This window comes from Felis catus, chromosome D3 (assembly GCF_018350175.1).
Source record: "Felis catus isolate Fca126 chromosome D3, F.catus_Fca126_mat1.0, whole genome shotgun sequence".
Taxonomy (NCBI): Eukaryota; Metazoa; Chordata; class Mammalia; order Carnivora; family Felidae; genus Felis; species Felis catus.
The window spans coordinates 28,083,379-28,095,448 of NC_058379.1; the positions used below are offsets into that span (position 1 = coordinate 28,083,379).

General features: G+C 47.2%; 1 long non-coding RNA gene across 6 annotated transcripts in view; it reads right to left on the reverse strand.

The window, feature by feature from the left end:
* Positions 1-3,601: 3,601 nt before the first annotated feature.
* Positions 3,602-12,070, reverse strand: part of LOC102900078 — a 31,048-nt gene continuing 22,579 nt past the window's right edge. For 4 of the 6 annotated variants that reach the window (XR_006588014.1, XR_006588015.1, XR_006588011.1 and 1 more), the window contains 2 exons: positions 6,810-7,250; positions 4,596-6,604 (listed from right to left, as the gene is read on the reverse strand). This is a non-coding gene — a long non-coding RNA (uncharacterized LOC102900078). Of the gene's footprint in view, positions 3,997-4,595; positions 6,605-6,809; positions 7,251-8,320; positions 8,500-12,070 lie in introns of those variants that run through there. The other 2 variants (XR_006588013.1, XR_006588012.1) reach the window with 2 other exon arrangements.

Sequence of the window (12,070 nt, forward strand, 5' to 3'; positions counted from 1 at the left end):
CCCCTGCCCCCTGAAGTGTCCAGACATGAGTCCCACCTGGCATCTTTCCAGAAAAGGAGCCATGAATCGTGGTAAAGTCATCAAAACCAGTGTTAGGAAAGTTGATTTTAGGGAAGAGAACTGAAATAAAAATTTTAATCTCTTCCTGCCAAGCTAATGAAGGCCCTAGGATCCCAGCCACTAAGGCTTGAAAAGACAATTCTGGGGGTGCCTGGGTGGCTCAGTCAGTTGAGTGTCTGACTCTTGATTTTGACTCAGGTCATGATCCCAAGGTTGTGGGACTAAGCCCTGCATCTGGCTCCATTCTCTCTCTCCCCCACTCTGGACCTACTTGCTTCTCTCTCCTGAAAGAAAAAGAAAAGACAATTCTGGTTCTGAGTCATATCACTGCTCCCATGAGCTCTCTCCCAGGCTGCTGGATGTCTACTATGCCCCCTCCCCCAGGAGCAGTGACTGCGGGACTGTCTCTGAGTGTCCCTGTGCTGTCCCTGAGCTGTCCAGTGACTGTGCAGAAAGGCCTGCCTGCTGAGCCCTTCCACACACATCACCTTGGAGATGGCTGTATCCTGAGCCCCAAGACTCAGACACCTCTGCTTGTGTCACTGGTAGATCCTACCCATCCTTCAGGTGTGACTTCCTCCCAGGGACCCTCCCTGACCACCCCTGATCTGAATGTTGTCCCTTCACCACACTTCCATAGATATTTAGGAATTGTGCTATCACCTGTTCATGTCTCTCTCCCCTACTACCTGTCCTGCTCAATTCCGTGTGACAAGCGCCTGGCAGAAATAATCGTGTGTTGAAGTATCAATGAAAAAGCAAAGTTCTGAAAGAGGAAAAGACTTCTCCACTGTCACTCAGCAAATCCATGGTGAGATAAGACCTAGTTCACCTCTAGGCAGCAGCCTGGACATGGGAATGGCAGCTTTTCAGGAACCTGCTGTTCATAAAAACCTCACTGTTTTCAAAGTTGAGCATATTTGGGGAAAAGCTATTGTGAGCATTGCTGACATGTTATTGGCTCAGTGGTCCAGCCCTGTCTTCGGGAACCTTCCCCCCCCAGCCCTGCCCGGGAAGCACCTGGGCTGACCTCACTCTCCTGTCATCCAGCAGAAGACAGTGCATCCTGTGCTGAGTCCTCCAAAAGCAAACACAGCTCTGCTCTGAGAAGCCAGGAGCTGGGGCCCAGCCCTGAGCCTAAGGAGACTCTGCATGCTGCAAACGAAGACAGCCCCCACCCCCAGCCCCAGCTCCTGATGGCACAACAGGGACTTCTTCCCCAGAGAGGAGAGTGGCCCTGACCCCACCAGACACAGGGAGGCATGCTCGGGTCAACAAAACTTGCCACAGTCCCCACAGTGTGGGGACACCTACATCGAGTCGGAGGACGGGCACAACCCTTCTGTGGTGACTGCTGGTGGCGGGGGAGGGACTGACCGGAAAGGCAGAGAGGGGAGCTTCTGAGTGCTGGAAATGTCCTATCTCCCTAAGTGGATTTCATGAGGGTGTTCACCTGTCCAAGTTCCTCTAATGGGAAACAAGATGTGTGCATTTCATTGGATGAAAATTATGCCTTATTTAAAAACAAAACAAAATAAATCCACCCCACCCCTGTTAGGGTGGCTGCTATAAAAAAAAAACAAAAACAGAAATAGCACGTATTGGTAAGGGTGTGGAGAAACTGGAACCCTTGGGCACTGTTGATGGGAATGTAAAATGGTGGAAATTTTTTCCTTCCTCAAAAATTAAAAATAGAGGGGAGTGTGGGTGGCTCAGTCAGCTAAGCATCCAACTTTAGCTCAGGTCATGATCTCACGGTTTGTGAGTTCGAGCCCACAACACTCTGTGCTGACAGTTCGGAGCCTGGAGCCTCCTTCAGATTCTGTGTCTCCCTCTCTCTCTGCCCCTCTCCCACTCACACTCGGTCTCAAAAATAAATAAACCATTAAAAAAAATTAAATATAGAAATACCATAGGATCCAGCACTTGTAGTTCCTGGTATAAATCCCAAATAATTGAAAGCAGGATCTCAAAGACATATTTGCACACCTATGTTCATAACATCATTCTTCACAACAACCAAGCATTGGAAGCAACTCAAATGTCCATCAACGGATGAATGAAGAAGCCTTATGGTAAGCAAAATATACATATGACGGCATGTTATTCAGCCTTAAAAAGGAAGGAAATTCTGATACATGCTACACAGTGGATGAACCTTGAAGACATTATACTAAGTGAAAGAAGTCAATCACAAAAGGACACATACTGTATGATTCTACTTATGTGAGGTACCCAAACTAGCCAAATTCGTAGAACTGTCATTGCCAGGGGACAGGGAGAGGGATGGGGAGCTGGTGTTTAATGGGGACAGAGTCTCAGTTTGGGAAGATGACAAAGTTCTGGAGATGGGTGGGGCGACAGCTGCACAACAGCGTGGATGTGCTTCATGCCACTGAACTGTGCCCTCAAAAATGGGTAAGGTGGTAAATTTCATGCTATGTGCATTTTACCACAATAAAAAAATGGGAAAAAAATACAAACAAAAACCCAAAACCAAACAAAGAAAACCACAGTGATGGCAAACGGATGTCTACAAACAGTGTGGGCATTTTGCTCTGCTGCCAACGAGCGGCCCCAATGAACTATGGTAAATCCAGTGTATGAAACATTTGTTGCAAGTTTTCTCCTACTTCATTAGGTTGCCTTTTCCATTTGGTTGACAGAAGGGGAGGTTTTTTTTTAATGTTTATTTATTTTGGGGAGAGAGAGCAAGTGTGAGTGGGGGAGGGGCAGAGAGAGAGAGAGAGAGAGAGAGAGAGAGAGAGAATCTCCAGCAGGCTCCGCACCGCCTGCACAGAACCCAATGCGGGACTCGATCTCATGAACCATGAGATCATGACCTGAGCTGAAATCAATAGTCAGTTGTTAAACCGACTGAGCCACCCAGGCACCCTCAAGCGTATGGAACATTTTCAAAAGAAAGAGTATTTTAACAGGATAGTGTTCAGGCAGAAGGATGGCAAATCTTGAAAGTTTAACTGTGTTTATGGCTGGATCTTGTCCAAGTGTGCATCTTAATACATTACTAAGTTAATTTCTTCTACTGAAGAGATAATTCTACAACCAGCCTGGGCTACCTGTGAAGTAATAAGCTTGTGTCATGATTTTTGGTCCTATTTAAGATTTCAGACATTCTGAGCTTGAAACAAGTACCCTTCTAGGTCTGAGAAGCTGTAGGCTAGCAGACCCTGGACTTTTCCCACCAACTTTAATGGTAAACATTCAATAATTAATCTGGGAAATCTGTCTGTCACATAATAGTTGTTGTTTTGTATCTTTGATGCCCAACATACTGCCCAGTATACAGTAAGCACTCAATAAACATTTGTCAAAGGGAGGAAATGGTTAAGATGGTAAATTTTATGTGTATGTATTTTATCACAATTTTTTATTTATTTATTTATTTAAAAAATTTTTTTTTCAACGTTTATTTATTTTTGGGACAGAGAGAGACAGAGCATGAACGGGGGAGGGTCAGAGAGAGAGGGAGACACAGAATCGGAAATAGGCTCCAGGCTCTGAGCCATCAGCCCAGAGCCCGACGTGGGGCTCGAACTCACGGACCGCGAGATCGTGACCTGGCTGAAGTCGGACGCTTAACCGACTGCGCCACCCAGGCGCCCCTATCACAATTTTTTAAAAAGCTGCCCAGTGAAAGGGGGCAAAGGGTCTTTGCAAAGCCCACTGTGTCCTCATCATCAATTTTTGCGTGAATGCTGAGGGGTCACCGAAATGCCACATGGCTCTGGCCCTTCCACGTGAGTCCGGCTTTCAGAGGAGTTACAAGTCATCAAGGGCTGACTCCAGTCCTGCTTCTCCACCGACTAGCTCAGGCCCTGGCCAGTCCCTCAGCGTTTTCTCAGCTCTTCCTGCCATCTCAAGAAGTGGCTTCCCAGGGCAAATCTAGAAATGCTACCTTAGGAGCAGACAGTGCTGTGAAAGACATGGAGCCATCGTCACATGGGTGGACTATTGTCACACACACATTTACACACACACACACACACACACACACACACACACACACACATACACACACACAGATAGGTCAGGACAAGCGGTTCTATTGGGATCATTCCAGCAACACAGGGAAGTCTCCCCAATCAGCGTGCCTTTGAAGAGCATCCCGTGAGCTCTGGACACAGGCCTGACTGACTACTGGGGCCCTCCAGCACAGCCCAGTCCTCTCAGTGAAATACATGTGACCCTAATTGGTCTCAGGCCCTGAGCAGTCAGAGCTGGGGACCATCAGGGCACCCATGAACCCTGCCATCTCTCTGGGAGCCCAGAGGTTCACCCTCCCCACACCTTCCATTTTTTTCCACTCTGATTAAGAGCTAGAGATTTGAACTGACCATGTAAAACTCTACTACCAACCTGAATTTCTGTCATCACAGGAAGGAGGACTCTGTTCCTGGGGTTGGCAAACTTTGGAAAAGGCCAGAGAGGAAATATTTTTGGCTCTTCAGGCCACATAATCCCTAATTGTACTGAGAAAGCAGCCACAGGCAATCCCTAAACAAACGTGTGACTGTGTTCCAATAAAGCTTTATCGTGGACACTGACATTGCAATTGCATATAATTTGCAGGGGTCATGAGATCTTCTTTTGTTTCCAACCATTTAACAATGCAATGGCCATTTTGAGCTCCTGAGCCATTGCAGAGTGACTGGGGGGATCGGGCGGCGGTGGGGGCGGGGGCTTCAGCTGGCTGGTGGCCTGCAGTGGGCCCTCAACACCCCTCTCCCCAGGGACTAGCCTAGGGCAAAATATGAAGTCACAATGACATCAGCTGCAGAGGAAGCAGAGTGGATAAACACAGAGACAGCGGGGCCAGAGGGTCAAAGCCCACGTATGCCTTGGCCTGGAGCTGCTCCCAGAGCTGACGTTGTCAGTCACTCAGAAAGTCAGCTGCTCCAGCCCCGCCCGAGATCTTCGACATCATTCTTTCCCTTTCCCGAAGCTGCTCACAAAACACACGTACTGATTCATGTCCCTGAAGGCCTGTAGTGGACCTTTGTACTAGAAAATCAACCCAGAAATGACACGTCAGTCTCTGTCCCCCGGGGGGGAAGCCACTCTGAGCACACACTCTGGGTCTTGAGGCAGGTGGTGGCCCAGCCCCCTGACAACTCAGGGGCGACAAAGGTCCAGAGACACTCTGGCGCGGTCCGTGGCACAGGGCTGACTCGCTTCCGCACCAGCCTCGCCTCCCCTCCCGCCATCCATCCACGCACACCTGTGGCAGGTGTAGCGGGACCCGAGACCACTCCGCAGCTGCCGGCCCCCAGCTTACGCAGGAATTGCCAAACGTGGAAGAATGCCCCCTTTGACTCTTGTCCTGGTCAGGATCCAGAAACGCACCCTTAGATTTAACTTCTCTGTGCCTATTTTCTCGGATGCAAGATGGCAATGAGATATCTCTGGTCCTCATGGGTCGTTGTGGGGATTGGGACTGAAACAGAATAAAATAAAACCCCAGCCCGGCCTCGGAGAGCCGCTCCCTCTCCTTCACTCCACAGTCAAAGGTGTGAATTAATGAAACTGGCTTCCTGCTGCATCCATTCTGTAAGGACTAGACCAAAGCTGGTTGAAAGACAAGAACTGCCTGCAGAGGGCTTTAAGACAGTGCCTGGGAACACAGGCGCTCCACGGGTTCAGCTTTGACCTCTATAAAGATGACTGACATCTGACAGATCCGCTTCCTTAAGATGCAAGCAGCTGTCCTCAGCTCCATCCAGGACCAGGACAACGGGTGGCCAGCCCACACCAGGAGGAATTTGGGCCAGGACACAGGGCCACCCTGTATCCCATGCATGGCTGCAGAGATGATACTTCAGCTGTAGCCCCTGGGTGCCTTGGGTGGGAGGCGGCCCTCAGGCAGGCTCCCCAGAGAAGCATGGGGATCAGGGAGTTCGTGTGTAAGGGGGGTAGTGTTTCCACTGAGGAAGATGAAAAACTTCTGGAGATGCATGATGGTGACGGCTGCACTAGAGTTTGAATGTGCTTAATGTCACTGAATTGTGCCCTTAGAATGGGGAAACGGCCAATTTTATGTTATGTATATTTTACCACAATAAAAAAAAAAAAAAAACAAGAAGGAAAAATCACCTTGGGGGAAAAAGTTTTTAAAAAGAATACTGTCCGGGAGCATTTCCAAGGTTATGCTTAGGTTTTGTTTTTTTTTTTTTCTTCCTAAGCCAGGAAACATGTAACTTGGCGTTTGATTTATTCCGTTCCCATCTTATCAGCACTTCCAAAGAAGTGAAAACGGAATTGGAGCGCTCACAGCCTCTGAGCGAAGACAGGCAAAAGATGAAAGTGCCCAGCACCCGCCGCAGCCTGCCAACCCGCTTCCTGTTAGGCCTGCCCCTGCCCAGTACTGGGACCAGGACGTGGCCAGCCCCTCAGGTCCCTGAGCGGAGTGTGGGGGTTGTGACTTTCACCCAGGGTCCTCATGGCCTCTCTCCAACTCATGTTAGGTCAGATGGAAGCCCCGCCAGAAAGATGCTGTCCTGTCCGCGCTGCGCTCCCGAGAGACCTGTGACACACACACACACACACACTTTGCTAAGCCTGCACATCCAGGGGCTCTTGGTTAGAGGCCTCTTCGTGGCTCCCCCAGACCATGATGCTAGGCTCCTCTGGGCCACATCCAGCCCAAGGCATGCCCTGTGTGTGCCCTGCACCCCAGGCACTGATTGGCATCTGGCTAGCCCTGAGTGACCCCACCCCCAGGCACTCACCCATGCTCTTCCCAGCAGGAGAGAAGGGCTTCTTGCCCGGGTCCAGCGCGGCAGTGTGGTGGCCACATGCATACAAATCTTCCTCTGTTCCCTGCATGTCATGCCAACCAGCAGCAGAATGCGTGAATGGCCGTCAGGGCCGAGGGCGGAGAGGCCGGCAGCACGGGCTTGGACAGGGAGGCTGAAGGGCCCCAGCAAAACCTTGGGGGACTGTTTGGTTGTTGTTGTTGTTGTTGTTGTTAGTAAGTGAACTTGCTTTGGAGTCTGGTATGGTAACATCTTTGCCCTAACATCTTGTGTGATGGGGATCTGCCCTGCGCATCCCTGGGACCACTGGATTCTGAAACCCACACACCCGCAGCCCTAGGAGTTCAGTTCTGGGGAGAGGCCCCGCCCGAAACAAGCTGCTTGTCTAGGTGGAGTTTCCTAAACCCGATGAACCTGTAAGAAAACCAAGCGATGAGTAAGTATTTAGTTTTCTTTCCACTGCTCTTTGCAACAACCTGCCATTTGTGATAAACATTTCAGAGAACAAGTTAAGCAGTGTTAGAGAAAACAGGAAAAATAAACTCCGAGTCTTTATATAAATATATATTCTACCAAAGCCTAAATTTAATCTATGAACTGGCACAAGACAAATGTAAAGGTCACCTGGAGTTCTCTGCAGCTACTCACACAGAAAATAATATCCCAATGTTGTACCAGTTGCTTCTATACAATACGAAACTTTGAACTGTTTATAAAATAATACAACAGACGCCCAATCACTCAAGAACATAGTTACTCTGCCCTTTGAAGCCTGCAGCTCAAGTATTACACAGGCAGGAAGTAGAAATCAGTGCTTTGATTTGTTTAAAATAAATTAAACACAAATGGCAACCATATTTCCTCTTATTCAGAGGAAGTTACAAAAGGTACAGAAGACCAAAAATACCAGGTGACTTTGAAATGAAGAGCCAGTCTCTTCATGTGAAAAAACAACAAAAAACAAAAAAAAAAAAACCCAAATACTCACCTTTAGCATATATTGGAAGACCTTGCATGCACAAATTTTAAAGTGTTATTGCTGTTCAAAATAATTCAGAAATCACTCCGGGTTTCTTTCAGTTTTAAGAGTAAGTCGTTCAAATAAATGTGCCTCAACATTTTAGAATTGAGTCCTTTTTTTTTTTTTTCCTTTGAAATCCAAACCTATACTGTGTTTCACTGCATTGGACCTAGCCACTTCCAAACCTATGCATGGAGGAAACCGTGAGAACTTGGTGCCAGAGGCAGAGTGCAGGAGGCGGAACAGAGTGCCGGGGTTCAGTCTGAAAGCCAGCCCTCCAAGGACAATGGGGGGCATCTGTTTCTGAGCTGTAGGGAGGCAGGCAGCCCAGGGCAAGGGCCAGAAACCTGAGACCAGGGTTCATTGGCCCGTCCTGTACTCCGCCCGTGCGAGCAAGACAGATCCATCCATGGTCATTGTGGGCAGCACAGTGAGGGGGGCCCAGACCTGGCCTTGAACCTACCTGTACCGGGTGTGTGGCCTTGCGGGGTGTCAAGAAAAGCAGGCACAAGGTGCAAATCCCCAGGGGCATCCTGAGTCATTACTTTCATCATCCTAAGCCAGAGCAGCAAAGCATGGTATGGAAGGGCATGGGCTCAAAGCCTAGCGTCACTGTGCAGAACGTGGCTTCAGTTCTCTCATCTGTAAAATGGGGATAATTGTACCCACTTCAGAGAGTTGTGAGGGCAAAGTGATTTAATATTTATGAAGCTTTTAGAGTAGCGTTTGGCACATAGAAAGCCCTCCAGATGGTGGTGGGGGAAACCACATGGCAGTTTGGTTCCTTCCGTGCAAAGCAGAAGGTGACAGTAGGCTGATGTGCAGCAGCCACTGTTTGTACATGTACAGGTTCACGTTGTTTACACGGTCCAGGCCTTGCTCACCTGTCTTCCTCTTCTTTATCTCTGGGGCACCTGCTTCTGTCCCTATTGCTCTCTGATCCTGCTTGTGCTTATGGGGAGTCCCGCCTTCACATATGTTCAGCATTAAATAAAGGCCTGTGTGTCTCTGCCTTGGATCCTTCATGGTCCAGTCACCGTCCCATTCCAGACTCAGAATGCCATCCCTGGCATTCTCTTCCATCTTCCTACCAACTTGGGGTGGTTCTTGCCTTCCCCAAACTTCTACTTCCACCTCTAATTCAATGACTCCCCAAATTGTGTCTCTGCAGCCCAGAAGCCCTCCCTGAGTTTCAGACCATCTATCCTTCTGACTGACCTTTAGATGTCCTGCAAAAACTTTCAAGTCAAAACAATCCATTCTCCGCTGAACTGGTTTTACGTTTTGTCAAAAATCAATTGACCACACCTGTGTGGGGCTATTTCTGGACTCTGTATTCTGTTCCATTGATCTGTGTATTCATCCCCTCTGCCATGCCACACTGTCTTGATGACTGTAGCTTTGAAGTCTTGAAATCAGATGGTGTGTGTCCTTGGAAAGCCCCATGCAAACCCATAGAAAGGGTTGTTCTTCTCCTCTGAAGTTGTCTTTTGGTGTGAATTTCAGAATTGGCTAGCCAGTGTTTACAAAAAAGGCAGCTAAGATTTTGATTGGGACTCAGTTTACTCTCTACATCCATTTGGGAGAACAGACCTCTTAAAATAATGACTACTCCAACCTATGAACACAATATATCACTCCATTTATTTAAGGAATTCTTTGATTTCTTTTCAGCAGTATTTGGCAGTTTTCAGCAAAAAGCTTTTGCACCTATTTTGTAGGTTTTATTCCTAGGTGTTTCATGTTTTCTGGCGCTATTATAAATTGAAATGGTTTTTATTTACATTTATTTATTTATTTTGAGAGAGAGAGAGAAAAAGCACACAAGCAGGGTAGGGGCAGAGAGAGAGGGGAGAGAGAGAATCCCAAGTAGGAGCCACGGTACAGAGCCCAATGTGGGGCTTGGACTCAAAAACTGTGAGATTGTGACCTGAACTGAAATCAAGAGTCGGACGCCTAACCAACTGAGCCACCCAGGCTCCCCTATAAATTGAAATGTTTTTAATTTCAACCTCTGATGGTTCTTTGCTAGTACACAGCTAAGGTCACTTGTTAGTCTTAGCTTTTGCATAGATTTCATTGGGTTTTCCTCATAGAAAATCATGTCATCTGCAGATAAAAATGTTTTTATTTCTTCCTTTCCAATCTGTGTGCCTTTGATTTCTTTTTCTTGCCTTTGCCCTTGCTAGGACCTCCAGTACAATGGTGAATAGAAGCGGTGAGGTCAGACATCCTTGCCTTGTTCCTGATCTTGAGGAAGAGCATCCAGTCTTTTACCTTTAAGCATGGGGCCAGCTGCAGGCACTTGCTAGATGCTTTTTACCAGATTAAGGAAAATCTCTTTTAATACTGGCTTGCTGAGTTTCTTTCTTTCTTTTTTTTAAAATCACAAATGGGTGTTGAATTTTGTTAAAGGCTATTTCTAGATCTATTAAGATGATCATAAACTTTTCCTTTTTGAGTCTGTTGATATGAAGAATTCTGTTGACTGACTTTCAAATGTTGAACCAACCTTCTATTCCTTGGATAAACTCTAGTGACCATGATGTATTATCCTTTTTATACATGGCTGAGTTAAGATTCGATAATATCTTGTTGAGGATTTCACATCCGTATTCATGACAGACCTTGATCTATAGTTTTCCTTTCTTCTGTGTCTCTTTAAGGTGGGAATTTAAGTCCCTTCCAGATTTTTTTTAAGTTAATTTATTTATTTTGAGACAGAGAGAGAGAGAGAGAGCACAAGCAGGGGAGGGGCAGAGAGAGAGGGTGACAGAGGATCCGAAGCTGGCTCTGTGCTGACAGCAGAGAACCCAATGCGGGGCTCGAACTCACGAACCCTGAGATCATGACCTGAGCCAAACTCAGTTGCTTAACCAACTAAGCCACCCAGGCACCCCACATCCCTTGCAGATTATTAGCTTGACCCTTTCAAGACTTGTTTTTAAGCTTTGTTGTGGAGGTTCAACATACACTCACTCTAGGGCTTGTTCATCCCACTACTAAAGTGGAACTCTTTGAGAGTCTCTACAGCATGCCAGCAGGTCCCTGAGAGCTGTCCACTGAGGTTGAGCTCCTGGAATTGGCCTCCTTGCAGCTCCCTGGCATTTGCTCTTGGTCCATCTCCATGGCATCTCACATTGCACATGCACAGCTCAGTAACTCACGAATGCTCAAGGCACCTGAGGATTTCTGGAGCTCCTTCCCTGCAGAATTCCCTTCTCTCCAGGGCTCTGTCCCACAAACCACAGCTGAGTCCCTGCACTCCCAACTCCACTTCTCAAGGCAGCTAAGCTACCAGACACTGCTTGGGTCCTTGTTCCCCAGCTGTGGTCCACACAGCAGCCTTGGACAGAAATCCACGGCAACATTAGCACTTACCTTTCTTTTTCTTTTCTAAGGGATCACAGCCTTACGCTGCCTAGTGTTCAATGTCTGAAAATAGCTGATTTATGAATTTGTCCAGGTTTCCATTTGCTTAGGGCAGCAGAGTACATGTAATACAGTTACTCCAAACTGTTGACCTGATTTGGTATGGCCAATACTAGGACAGTCCAGTCATGGACCTGTGCTTGACCAGCCTTATGGCGGGCACTGCCCCAGAGAGCCATGTGTCCAGCCCCAAGAGTGGCCCTCACTAAAAGGGTATGTCTTTCCAAAATGCTGCTTCGGGGGCACTCCTTGCTGGTGGCTCTCTCTAGAGGTCTGATACAACAGGGATGAAGAAGGATGACCTACTTAGAAAAGTTCCAAAGGATAAATTATGAAAAATGATTTGCATTATTCAAAATAGATGTCAGTAGAATCATGTCAGTCATTTGAATACAATTGAGTCTGGGGCTCATTTCAATTAGTTTAAAAACATTTTTTTAAATGTTTGTTTTGAGAGGGAGAGACAGACAGAGTGTGATCAGGGAGCAGGCAGAGAGAGAGGGAGACACAGAATCTGAAGCAGGCTTCAGGCTCTGAGTTGTCAGCACAGAGCCTGATGTGGGTCTCGAACTCACAAATCGTGAGATCGTGACCTGAGCTGAAGCCGGTCACTTAACTGACTGAGCCACCCAGGCACCCCATCATTTAACAATTTAAATGTAAGCCTATATTTGTTACACACTGCATAAAACAATAAAATTCATGATCGTAGAAGATTGGGAAAAATTAAATGCCAGTTAGAGAAGAATGTCTAAATAAATGATGATATATTAACCCAAAA